Source organism: Chanodichthys erythropterus, chromosome 6, assembly GCF_024489055.1.
Source record: "Chanodichthys erythropterus isolate Z2021 chromosome 6, ASM2448905v1, whole genome shotgun sequence".
NCBI classification, from domain to species: Eukaryota; Metazoa; Chordata; class Actinopteri; order Cypriniformes; family Xenocyprididae; genus Chanodichthys; species Chanodichthys erythropterus.
In genome coordinates, this window is record NC_090226.1 from 23,805,307 (window position 1) to 23,819,481 (window position 14,175).

Sequence of the window (14,175 nt, forward strand, 5' to 3'; positions counted from 1 at the left end):
TGTGAGTCAAAGTTATAGCGCCACCAACTGGCAGCAGGAAGTGTATCACTTTTTGAAATGTTTTGAGATCACCCTCTTATTTTTACCTGATTTGCTTCAAACTTCATCAGTGTAATGTCAATACACAGCAGATGTAGACCTATGACAGGATTTTTGATATTTGAAATATTGTTGCCATGGCAACAGGTCAAACTGTAATAATATTCTTGAGTGTTTTTGAGGCTCTTAACATGCTTCAAATTGCATGAAACTCGACACACACATCAATATTGTCAACCAGTAGACATGGACAAAGCCATAGAAATGGGCGTGGTGGAGGGGCTCAGTAGCGCCACCTTTTGACAAAAGTGGGGGTTAGTTTTTCCTACAGTCACCAAACTCGGTACACATATTATTCTCATCAAGCCGGACAATTTTCTAATTTACATTCATTAGCTCCGACCAACAGGAAGTCAGCTATTTTGGTTTGAATGTTAATTTTTTGAAAAAACAGGCTATGAATTTTATACTACTACTCCTACAGGGTTTATCCAATTTACACCAAGCTTTTTTTAACTTGTTGCGAACACATTGAAGTTGTTTAATTGCAAACGGATTTTGGATATCTCAAACGGTTTGGCCGTGGCGAGGCAACGAATTTATGGCGAGAAAAGGGAAACAGGAAATGTGTTATAACTTCTGCATACATTGATTGATGTTTATGAAACTTCAGGAGTGTGTTGGTTGTAGTAGTCTGATCACATGGATGTAACTATTGTGAGTCAAAGTTATAGCGCCACCAAATGGCAGCAAGAAGTGTATCACTTTTAAAATGCTTTGAGATCACCCTCTTATTTTTACCTGATTTGCTTCAAACTTCATCAGTGTAATGTCAATACACAGCAGATGTAGACCTATGACAGGATTTTTGATATTTGAAATATTGTTGCCATGGCAACAGGTCAAACTGTAATAATATTCTTGAGTGTTTTTGAGGCTCTTAACATGCTTCAAATTGCATGAAACTCGACACACACATCAATATTGTCAACCAGTAGACATGGACAAAGCCATAGAAATGGGCGTGGTGGAGGGGCTCAGTAGCGCCACCTTTTGACAAAAGTGGGGGGGTTAGTTTTTCCTACAGTCACCAAACTCGGTACACATATTGTTCTCATCAAGCCGGACAATTTTCTAATTTACATTCATTAGCTCCGACCAACAGGAAGTCGGCTATTTTTGTTTGAATGTTAATTTTTTGAAAAAACAGGCTATGAATTTTATACTACTACTCCTACAGGGTTTATCCAATTTACACCAAGCTTTTTTTAACTTGTTGCTAACACATTGAAGTTGTTTAATTGCAAACGGATTTTGGATACCTCAAACGGTTTGGCCGTGGCGAGGCAACAAATTTATGGCGAGAAAAAGGAAACAGGAAATGTGTTATAACGTCTGCATACATATATTGATCTTTATGAAACTTCACGAGTGTGTTAGTTGTAGTAGTCTGATCACATGGATGTGACTATTGTGAGTCAAAGTTATAGCACCACCAACTGGCAGCAGGAAGTGTATCACTTTTTGAAATGCTTTGAGATCACCCTCTTATTTTTACCTGATTTGCTTCAAACTTCATCAGTGTAATGTCAATACACAGCAGATGTAGACCTATGACAGGATTTTTGATATTTGAAATATTGTTGCCATGGCAACAGGTCAAACTGTAATAATATTCTTGAGTGTTTTTGAGGCTCTTAACATGCTTCAAATTGCATGAAACTCGACACACACATCAATATTGTCAACCAGTAGACATGGACAAAGCCATAGAAATGGGCGTGGTGAAGGGGCTCAGTAGCGCCACCTTTTGTCAAAAGTGGGGGGGTTAGTTTTTCCTACAGTCACCAAACTCGGTACACATATTGTTCTCATCAAGCTGGACAATTTTCTAATTTACATTCATTAGCTCCAACCAACAGGAAGTCGGCTATTTTTGTTTGAATGTTAATTTTTTGAAAAAACAGGCTATGAATTTTATACTACTACTCCTACAGGGTTTATCCAATTTACACCAAGCTTTTTTAACTTGTTGCTAACACATTGAAGTTGTTTAATTGCAAACAGATTTTGGATATCTCAAACGGTTTGGCCGTGGCGAGGCAACGAATTTATGGCAAGAAAAGGGAAACAAAGTGTTATAACTTCTGCATACATTAATTGATTTTAATGAAACTTTGGCTTAGTCTTCGTTGTACAAGGCTGATCACATGGATTTGACTATTGTGATTCAAAGTCATAGCGCCACCAACTGGAAGCAGAAAATGTGTCACTTTCAGCATACATTGAGATCACCCTCTTATTTTTACCTGATTTGCTTCAAAATTCATCAGAATAATGTTAAAACTTGGCACATGTAATCCTTTGAAAATGGGCAGGGAGGAGGGGCTCTATAGCGGCACCTTGTAGTGCAGTAAATGTGGAGTGAATTTGACATAGTCCTTTGATGTTTAACCGTTTTAAGTGCCTATTGCCCGCTGTGCACAGTTGCCCTGAAGCCACCGGGGTGGCGGTGCCACCGGGCTTGGGCCCGCCATCGCTGCTCGTTATTATTTTTTTTTTTTTTTTTTTTTTTTTTCCGTCTTCCGGGGCTTTTTGGGGGCCTTAACATGCTCAAAAACTCTTGAAAATTGGCACACACATTGGAATCCGCGGCCATTAGGACGCCGGAGAGGCTGGTACCCGGGCGTGGCAGGGGGGCTCGACAGCGCCCCCTTGAAAAAAGTCTGAAAATTTGGTCCATATATTAAACATGCTTGCACGTATTAGTATGAAACTCGGTACACATATAGACCTCATCGGGCCGAACAACTTTCGCGCTCTAAGTTAATCGCCACGCCAACAGGAAGTCAGCTATTAAGGGTTGTTTGAAAAACGCATGCTCTGGAATTTGATATACTCCTCCTAGACGATTAATCCGATCGCCACCAAACTCGGTCAGCATGAAGTCAAGACACTGATGATTAAAAATTGCCAGGGGATTTTTGATATCTCGAACGGTTTGGCCGTGGCGAGGCAACGAATTTATGGCGAGAAAAAGGAAACAGGAAATGTGTTATAACGTCTTAATACATATATTGATCTTTATGAAACTTCACGAGTGTGTTCGTTATAGGAGTCTGATCACATGGATGTGACTATTGTGAGTCAAAGTTATAGCGCCACCAACTGGCAGCAGGAAGTGTATCACTTTTTGAAATGTTTTGAGATCACCCTCTTATTTTTACCTGATTTGCTTCAAACTTCATCAGTGTAATGTCAATACACAGCAGATGTAGACCTATGACAGGATTTTTGATATTTGAAATATTGTTGCCATGGCAACAGGTCAAACTGTAATAATATTCTTGAGTGTTTTTGAGGCTCTTAACATGCTTCAAATTGCATGAAACTCGACACACACATCAATATTGTCAACCAGTAGACATGGACAAAGCCATAGAAATGGGCGTGGTGGAGGGGCTCAGTAGCGCCACCTTTTGACAAAAGTGGGGGTTAGTTTTTCCTACAGTCACCAAACTCGGTACACATATTATTCTCATCAAGCCGGACAATTTTCTAATTTACATTCATTAGCTCCGACCAACAGGAAGTCAGCTATTTTGGTTTGAATGTTAATTTTTTGAAAAAACAGGCTATGAATTTTATACTACTACTCCTACAGGGTTTATCCAATTTACACCAAGCTTTTTTTAACTTGTTGCGAACACATTGAAGTTGTTTAATTGCAAACGGATTTTGGATATCTCAAACGGTTTGGCCGTGGCGAGGCAACGAATTTATGGCGAGAAAAGGGAAACAGGAAATGTGTTATAACTTCTGCATACATTGATTGATGTTTATGAAACTTCAGGAGTGTGTTGGTTGTAGTAGTCTGATCACATGGATGTAACTATTGTGAGTCAAAGTTATAGCGCCACCAAATGGCAGCAAGAAGTGTATCACTTTTAAAATGCTTTGAGATCACCCTCTTATTTTTACCTGATTTGCTTCAAACTTCATCAGTGTAATGTCAATACACAGCAGATGTAGACCTATGACAGGATTTTTGATATTTGAAATATTGTTGCCATGGCAACAGGTCAAACTGTAATAATATTCTTGAGTATTTTTGAGGCTCTTAACATGCTTCAAATTGCATGAAACTCGACACACACATCAATATTGTCAACCAGTAGACATGGACAAAGCCATAGAAATGGGCGTGGTGGAGGGGCTCAGTAGCGCCACCTTTTGACAAAATTGTGGGGTATAGTTTTTCCTACAGTCACCAAACTCGGTACACATATTATTCTCATCAAGCCGGACAATTTTCTAATTTACATTCATTAGCTCCGACCAACAGGAAGTCAGCTATTTTTGTTTGAATGTTAATTTTTTGAAAAAACAGGCTATGAATTTTATACTACTACTCCTACAGGTTTTATCCAATTTACACCAAGCTTTTTTTAACTTGTTGCTAACACATTGAAGTTGTTTAATTGCAAACGGATTTTGGATATCTCAAACAGTTTGGCCGTGGCGAGGCAACGAATTTATGGCAAGAAAAGGGAAACAAAGTGTTATAACTTCTGCATACATTAATTGATTTTGATGAAACTTTGGCTTAGTCTTCGTTGTACAAGGCTGATCACATGGATTTGACTATTGTGATTCAAAGTCATAGCGCCACCAACTGGAAGCAGAAAATGTGTCACTTTCAGCATACATTGAGATCACCCTCTTATTTTTACCTGATTTGCTTCAAAATTCATCAGAATAATGTTAAAACTTGGCACATGTAATCCTTTGAAAATGGGCAGGGAGGAGGGGCTCTATAGCGGCACCTTGTAGTGCAGTAAATGTGGAGTGAATTTGACATAGTCCTTTGATGTTTAACCGTTTTAAGTGCCTATTGCCCGCCGTGCACAGTTGCCCTGAAGCCACCGGGGTGGCGGTGCCACCGGGCTTGGGCCCGCCATCGCTGCTCGCAGCTATATTTATTATTATTATTTTATTTTATTTTATTTTTTTTTTATTTTTTTTCCATCTTCCGGGGCTTTTTGGGGGCCTTAACATGCTCAAAAACTCTTGAAAATTGGCACACACATTGGAATCCGCGGCCATTAGGACGCCGGAGAGGCTGGTACCCGGGCGTGGCAGGGGGGCTCGACAGCGCCCCCTTGAAAAAAGTCTGAAAATTTGGTCCATATATTAAACATGCTTGCACGTATTAGTATGAAACTCGGTACACATATAGACCTCATCGGGCCGAACAACTTTCGCGCTCTAAGTTAATCGCCACGCCAACAGGAAGTCAGCTATTAAGGGTTGTTTGAAAAACGCATGCTCTGGAATTTGATATACTCCTCCTAGACGATTAATCCGATCGCCACCAAACTCGGTCAGCATGAAGTCAAGACACTGATGATTAAAAATTGCCAGGGGATTTTTGATATCTCGAACGGTTTGGCCGTGGCGAGGCAACGAATTTATGGCGAGAAAAAGGAAACAGGAAATGTGTTATAACGTCTTAATACATATATTGATCTTTATGAAACTTCACGAGTGTGTTCGTTATAGGAGTCTGATCACATGGATGTGACTATTGTGAGTCAAAGTTATAGCGCCACCAACTGGCAGCAGGAAGTGTATCACTTTTTGAAATGTTTTGAGATCACCCTCTTATTTTTACCTGATTTGCTTCAAACTTCATCAGTGTAATGTCAATACACAGCAGATGTAGACCTATGACAGGATTTTTGATATTTGAAATATTGTTGCCATGGCAACAGGTCAAACTGTAATAATATTCTTGAGTGTTTTTGAGGCTCTTAACATGCTTCAAATTGCATGAAACTCGACACACACATCAATATTGTCAACCAGTAGACATGGACAAAGCCATAGAAATGGGCGTGGTGGAGGGGCTCAGTAGCGCCACCTTTTGACAAAAGTGGGGGGGTTAGTTTTTCCTACAGTCACCAAACTCGGTACACATATTATTCTCATCAAGCCGGACAATTTTCTAATTTACATTCATTAGCTCCGACCAACAGGAAGTCAGCTATTTTGGTTTGAATGTTAATTTTTTGAAAAAACAGGCTATGAATTTTATACTACTACTCCTACAGGGTTTATCCAATTTACACCAAGCTTTTTTTAACTTGTTGCGAACACATTGAAGTTGTTTAATTGCAAACGGATTTTGGATATCTCAAACGGTTTGGCCGTGGCGAGGCAACGAATTTATGGCGAGAAAAGGGAAACAGGAAATGTGTTATAACTTCTGCATACATTGATTGATGTTTATGAAACTTCAGGAGTGTGTTGGTTGTAGTAGTCTGATCACATGGATGTAACTATTGTGAGTCAAAGTTATAGCGCCACCAAATGGCAGCAAGAAGTGTATCACTTTTAAAATGCTTTGAGATCACCCTCTTATTTTTACCTGATTTGCTTCAAACTTCATCAGTGTAATGTCAATACACAGCAGATGTAGACCTATGACAGGATTTTTGATATTTGAAATATTGTTGCCATGGCAACAGGTCAAACTGTAATAATATTCTTGAGTGTTTTTGAGGCTCTTAACATGCTTCAAATTGCATGAAACTCGACACACACATCAATATTGTCAACCAGTAGACATGGACAAAGCCATAGAAATGGGCGTGGTGGAGGGGCTCAGTAGCGCCACCTTTTGACAAAAGTGGGGGTTAGTTTTTCCTACAGTCACCAAACTCGGTACACATATTATTCTCATCAAGCCGGACAATTTTCTAATTTACATTCATTAGCTCCGACCAACAGGAAGTCAGCTATTTTGGTTTGAATGTTAATTTTTTGAAAAAACAGGCTATGAATTTTATACTACTACTCCTACAGGGTTTATCCAATTTACACCAAGCTTTTTTTAACTTGTTGCGAACACATTGAAGTTGTTTAATTGCAAACGGATTTTGGATATCTCAAACGGTTTGGCCGTGGCGAGGCAACGAATTTATGGCGAGAAAAGGGAAACAGGAAATGTGTTATAACTTCTGCATACATTGATTGATGTTTATGAAACTTCAGGAGTGTGTTGGTTGTAGTAGTCTGATCACATGGATGTAACTATTGTGAGTCAAAGTTATAGCGCCACCAAATGGCAGCAAGAAGTGTATCACTTTTAAAATGCTTTGAGATCACCCTCTTATTTTTACCTGATTTGCTTCAAACTTCATCAGTGTAATGTCAATACACAGCAGATGTAGACCTATGACAGGATTTTTGATATTTGAAATATTGTTGCCATGGCAACAGGTCAAACTGTAATAATATTCTTGAGTGTTTTTGAGGCTCTTAACATGCTTCAAATTGCATGAAACTCGACACACACATCAATATTGTCAACCAGTAGACATGGACAAAGCCATAGAAATGGGCGTGGTGGAGGGGCTCAGTAGCGCCACCTTTTGACAAAAGTGGGGGTTAGTTTTTCCTACAGTCACCAAACTCGGTACACATATTATTCTCATCAAGCCGGACAATTTTCTAATTTACATTCATTAGCTCCGACCAACAGGAAGTCAGCTATTTTGGTTTGAATGTTAATTTTTTGAAAAAACAGGCTATGAATTTTATACTACTACTCCTACAGGGTTTATCCAATTTACACCAAGCTTTTTTTAACTTGTTGCTAACACATTGAAGTTGTTTAATTGCAAACGGATTTTGGATATCTCAAACGGTTTGGCCGTGGCGAGGCAACGAATTTATGGCAAGAAAAGGGAAACAAAGTGTTATAACTTCTGCATACATTAATTGATTTTGATGAAACTTTGGCTTAGTCTTCGTTGTACAAGGCTGATCACATGGATTTGAGTATTGTGATTCAAAGTCATAGCGCCACCAACTGGAAGCAGAAAATGTGTCACTTTCAGCATACATTGAGATCACCCTCTTATTTTTACCTGATTTGCTTCAAAATTCATCAGAATAATGTTAAAACTTGGCACATGTAATCCTTTGAAAATGGGCAGGGAGGAGGGGCTCTATAGCGGCACCTTGTAGTGCAGTAAATGTGGAGTGAATTTGACATAGTCCTTTGATGTTTAACCGTTTTAAGTGCCTATTGCCCGCTGTGCACAGTTGCCCTGAAGCCACCGGGGTGGCGGTGCCACCGGGCTTGGGCCCGCCATCGCTGCTCGCAGCTATATTTATTATTATTTTTTATTTTTTTTTTTTTCCGTCTTCCGGGGCTTTTTGGGGGCCTTAACATGCTCAAAAACTCTTGAAAATTGGCACACACATTGGAATCCGCGGCCATTAGGATGCCGGAGAGGCTGGTACCCGGGCGTGGCAGGGGGGCTCGACAGCGCCCCCTTGAAAAAAGTCTGAAAATTTGGTCCATATATTAAACATGCTTGCACGTATTAGTATGAAACTCAGTACACATATAGACCTCATCGGTCCGAACAACTTTCGCGCTCTAAGTTAATCGCCACGCCAACAGGAAGTCAGCTATTAAGGGTTGTTTGAAAAACGCATGCTCTGGAATTTGATATACTCCTCCTAGACGATTAATCCGATCGCCACCAAACTCGGTCAGCATGAAGTCAAGACACTGATGATTAAAAATTGCCAGGGGATTTTTGATATCTCGAACGGTTTGGCCGTGGCGAGGCAACGAATTTATGGCGAGAAAAAGGAAACAGGAAATGTGTTATAACGTCTTAATACATATATTGATCTTTATGAAACTTCACGAGTGTGTTCGTTATAGGAGTCTGATCACATGGATGTGACTATTGTGAGTCAAAGTTATAGCGCCACCAACTGGCAGCAGGAAGTGTATCACTTTTTGAAATGTTTTTAGATCACCCTCTTATTTTTACCTGATTTGCTTCAAACTTCATCAGTGTAATGTCAATACACAGCAGATGTAGACCTATGACAGGATTTTTGATATTTGAAATATTGTTGCCATGGCAACAGGTCAAACTGTAATAATATTCTTGAGTGTTTTTGAGGCTCTTAACATGCTTCAAATTGCATGAAACTCGACACACACATCAATATTGTCAACCAGTACACATGGACAAAGCCATAGAAATGGGCGTGGTGGAGGGGCTCAGTAGCGCCACCTTTTGACAAAAGTGGGGGGGTTAGTTTTTCCTACAGTCACCAAACTCGGTACACATATTATTCTCATCAAGCCGGACAATTTTCTAATTTACATTCATTAGCTCCGACCAACAGGAAGTCAGCTATTTTGGTTTGAATGTTAATTTTTTGAAAAAACAGGCTATGAATTTTATACTACTACTCCTACAGGGTTTATCCAATTTACACCAAGCTTTTTTTAACTTGTTGCGAACACATTGAAGTTATTTAATTGCAAACAGATTTTGGATATCTCAAACGGTTTGGCCGTGGCGAGGCAACAAATTTATGGCGAGAAAAGGGAAACAGGAAATGTGTTATAACTTCTGCATACATTGATTGATGTTTATGAAACTTCAGGAGTGTGTTGGTTGTAGTAGTCTGATCACATGGATGTAACTATTGTGAGTCAAAGTTATAGCGCCACCAAATGGCAGCAAGAAGTGTATCACTTTTAAAATGCTTTGAGATCACCCTCTTATTTTTACCTGATTTGCTTCAAACTTCATCAGTGTAATGTCAATACACAGCAGATGTAGACCTATGACAGGATTTTTGATATTTGAAATATTGTTGCCATGGCAACAGGTCAAACTGTAATAATATTCTTGAGTGTTTTTGAGGCTCTTAACAAGCTTCAAATTGCATGAAACTCGACACACACATCAATATTGTCAACCAGTAGACATGGACAAAGCCATAGAAATGGGCGTGGTGGAGGGGCTCAGTAGCGCCACCTTTTGACAAAAGTGGGGGTTAGTTTTTCCTACAGTCACCAAACTCGGTACACATATTATTCTCATCAAGCCGGACAATTTTCTAATTTACATTCATTAGCTCCGACCAACAGGAAGTCAGCTATTTTGGTTTGAATGTTAATTTTTTGAAAAAACAGGCTATGAATTTTATACTACTACTCTTACAGGGTTTATCCAATTTACACCAAGCTTTTTTTAACTTGTTGCTAACACATTGAAGTTGTTTAATTGCAAACGGATTTTGGATATCTCAAACGGTTTGGCCGTGGCGAGGCAACGAATTTATGGCAAGAAAAGGGAAACAAAGTGTTATAACTTCTGCATACATTAATTGATTTTGATGAAACTTTGGCTTAGTCTTCGTTGTACAAGGCTGATCACATGGATTTGACTAATGTGATTCAAAGTCATAGCGCCACCAACTGGAAGCAGAAAATGTGTCACTTTCAGCATACATTGAGATCACCCTCTTATTTTTACCTGATTTGCTTCAAAATTCATCAGAATAATGTTAAAACTTGGCACATGTAATCCTTTGAAAATGGGCAGGGAGGAGGGGCTCTATAACGGCACCTTGTAGTGCAGTAAATGTGGAGTGAATTTGACATAGTCCTTTGATGTTTAACCGTTTTAAGTGCCTATTGCCCGCTGTGCACAGTTGCCCTGAAGCCACCGGGGTGGCGGTGCCACCGGGCTTGGGCCCGCCATCGCTGCTCGTTATTATTTTTTTTTTTTTTTTTTTTTTTTTACGTCTTCCGGGGCTTTTTGGGGGCCTTAACATGCTCAAAAACTCTTGAAAATTGGCACACACATTGGAATCCGCGGCCATTAGGACGCCGGAGAGGCTGGTACCCGGGCGTGGCAGGGGGGCTCGACAGCGCCCCCTTGAAAAAAGTCTGAAAATTTGGTCCATATATTAAACATGCTTGCACGTATTAGTATGAAACTCGGTACACATATAGACCTCATCGGGCCGAACAACTTTCGCGCTCTAAGTTAATCGCCACGCCAACAGGAAGTCAGCTATTAAGGGTTGTTTGAAAAACGCATGCTCTGGAATTTGATATACTCCTCCTAGACGATTAATCCGATCGCCACCAAACTCGGTCAGCATGAAGTCAAGACACTGATGATTAAAAATTGCCAGGGGATTTTTGATATCTCGAACGGTTTGGCCGTGGCGAGGCAACGAATTTATGGCGAGAAAAAGGAAACAGGAAATGTGTTATAACGTCTTAATACATATATTGATCTTTATGAAACTTCACGAGTGTGTTCGTTATAGGAGTCTGATCACATGGATGTGACTATTGTGAGTCAAAGTTATAGCGCCACCAACTGGCAGCAGGAAGTGTATCACTTTTTGAAATGTTTTGAGATCACCCTCTTATTTTTACCTGATTTGCTTCAAACTTCATCAGTGTAATGTCAATACACAGCAGATGTAGACCTATGACAGGATTTTTGATATTTGAAATATTGTTGCCATGGCAACAGGTCAAACTGTAATAATATTCTTGAGTGTTTTTGAGGCTCTTAACATGCTTCAAATTGCATGAAACTCGACACACACATCAATATTGTCAACCAGTAGACATGGACAAAGCCATAGAAATGGGCGTGGTGGAGGGGCTCAGTAGCGCCACCTTTTGACAAAAGTGGGGGTTAGTTTTTCCTACAGTCACCAAACTCGGTACACATATTATTCTCATCAAGCCGGACAATTTTCTAATTTACATTCATTAGCTCCGACCAACAGGAAGTCAGCTATTTTGGTTTGAATGTTAATTTTTTGAAAAAACAGGCTATGAATTTTATACTACTACTCCTACAGGGTTTATCCAATTTACACCAAGCTTTTTTTAACTTGTTGCGAACACATTGAAGTTGTTTAATTGCAAACGGATTTTGGATATCTCAAACGGTTTGGCCGTGGCGAGGCAACGAATTTATGGCGAGAAAAGGGAAACAGGAAATGTGTTATAACTTCTGCATACATTGATTGATGTTTATGAAACTTCAGGAGTGTGTTGGTTGTAGTAGTCTGATCACATGGATGTAACTATTGTGAGTCAAAGTTATAGCGCCACCAAATGGCAGCAAGAAGTGTATCACTTTTAAAATGCTTTGAGATCACCCTCTTATTTTTACCTGATTTGCTTCAAACTTCATCAGTGTAATGTCAATACACAGCAGATGTAGACCTATGACAGGATTTTTGATATTTGAAATATTGTTGCCATGGCAACAGGTCAAACTGTAATAATATTCTTGAGTATTTTTGAGGCTCTTAACATGCTTCAAATTGCATGAAACTCGACACACACATCAATATTGTCAACCAGTAGACATGGACAAAGCCATAGAAATGGGCGTGGTGGAGGGGCTCAGTAGCGCCACCTTTTGACAAAAGTGGGGGGGGTTAGTTTTTCCTACAGTCACCAAACTCGGTACACATATTATTCTCATCAAGCCGGACAATTTTCTAATTTACATTCATTAGCTCCGACCAACAGGAAGTCAGCTATTTTTGTTTGAATGTTAATTTTTTGAAAAAACAGGCTATGAATTTTATACTACTACTCCTACAGGTTTTATCCAATTTACACCAAGCTTTTTTTAACTTGTTGCTAACACATTGAAGTTGTTTAATTGCAAACGGATTTTGGATATCTCAAACAGTTTGGCCGTGGCGAGGCAACGAATTTATGGCAAGAAAAGGGAAACAAAGTGTTATAACTTCTGCATACATTAATTGATTTTGATGAAACTTTGGCTTAGTCTTCGTTGTACAAGGCTGATCACATGGATTTGACTATTGTGATTCAAAGTCATAGCGCCACCAACTGGAAGCAGAAAATGTGTCACTTTCAGCATACATTGAGATCACCCTCTTATTTTTACCTGATTTGCTTCAAAATTCATCAGAATAATGTTAAAACTTGGCACATGTAATCCTTTGAAAATGGGCAGGGAGGAGGGGCTCTATAGCGGCACCTTGTAGTGCAGTAAATGTGGAGTGAATTTGACATAGTCCTTTGATGTTTAACCGTTTTAAGTGCCTATTGCCCGCCGTGCACAGTTGCCCTGAAGCCACCGGGGTGGCGGTGCCACCGGGCTTGGGCCCGCCATCGCTGCTCGCAGCTATATTTATTATTATTATTTTATTTTATTTTTTTTTTTTTTATTTTTTTTCCATCTTCCGGGGCTTTTTGGGGGCCTTAACATGCTCAAAAACTCTTGAAAATTGGCACACACATTGGAATCCGCGGCCATTAGGACGCCGGAGAGGCTGGTACCCGGGCGTGGCAGGGGGGCTCGACAGCGCCCCCTTGAAAAAAGTCTGAAAATTTGGTCCATATATTAAACATGCTTGCACGTATTAGTATGAAACTCGGTACACATATAGACCTCATCGGGCCGAACAACTTTCGCGCTCTAAGTTAATCGCCACGCCAACAGGAAGTCAGCTATTAAGGGTTGTTTGAAAAACGCATGCTCTGGAATTTGATATACTCCTCCTAGACGATTAATCCGATCGCCACCAAACTCGGTCAGCATGAAGTCAAGACACTGATGATTAAAAATTGCCAGGGGATTTTTGATATCTCGAACGGTTTGGCCGTGGCGAGGCAACGAATTTATGGCGAGAAAAAGGAAACAGGAAATGTGTTATAACGTCTTAATACATATATTGATCTTTATGAAACTTCACGAGTGTGTTCGTTATAGGAGTCTGATCACATGGATGTGACTATTGTGAGTCAAAGTTATAGCGCCACCAACTGGCAGCAGGAAGTGTATCACTTTTTGAAATGTTTTGAGATCACCCTCTTATTTTTACCTGATTTGCTTCAAACTTCATCAGTGTAATGTCAATACACAGCAGATGTAGACCTATGACAGGATTTTTGATATTTGAAATATTGTTGCCATGGCAACAGGTCAAACTGTAATAATATTCTTGAGTGTTTTTGAGGCTCTTAACATGCTTCAAATTGCATGAAACTCGACACACACATCAATATTGTCAACCAGTAGACATGGACAAAGCCATAGAAATGGGCGTGGTGGAGGGGCTCAGTAGCGCCACCTTTTGACAAAAGTGGGGGGGTTAGTTTTTCCTACAGTCACCAAACTCGGTACACATATTATTCTCATCAAGCCGGACAATTTTCTAATTTACATTCATTAGCTCCGACCAACAGGAAGTCAGCTATTTTGGTTTGAATGTTAATTTTTTGAAAAAACA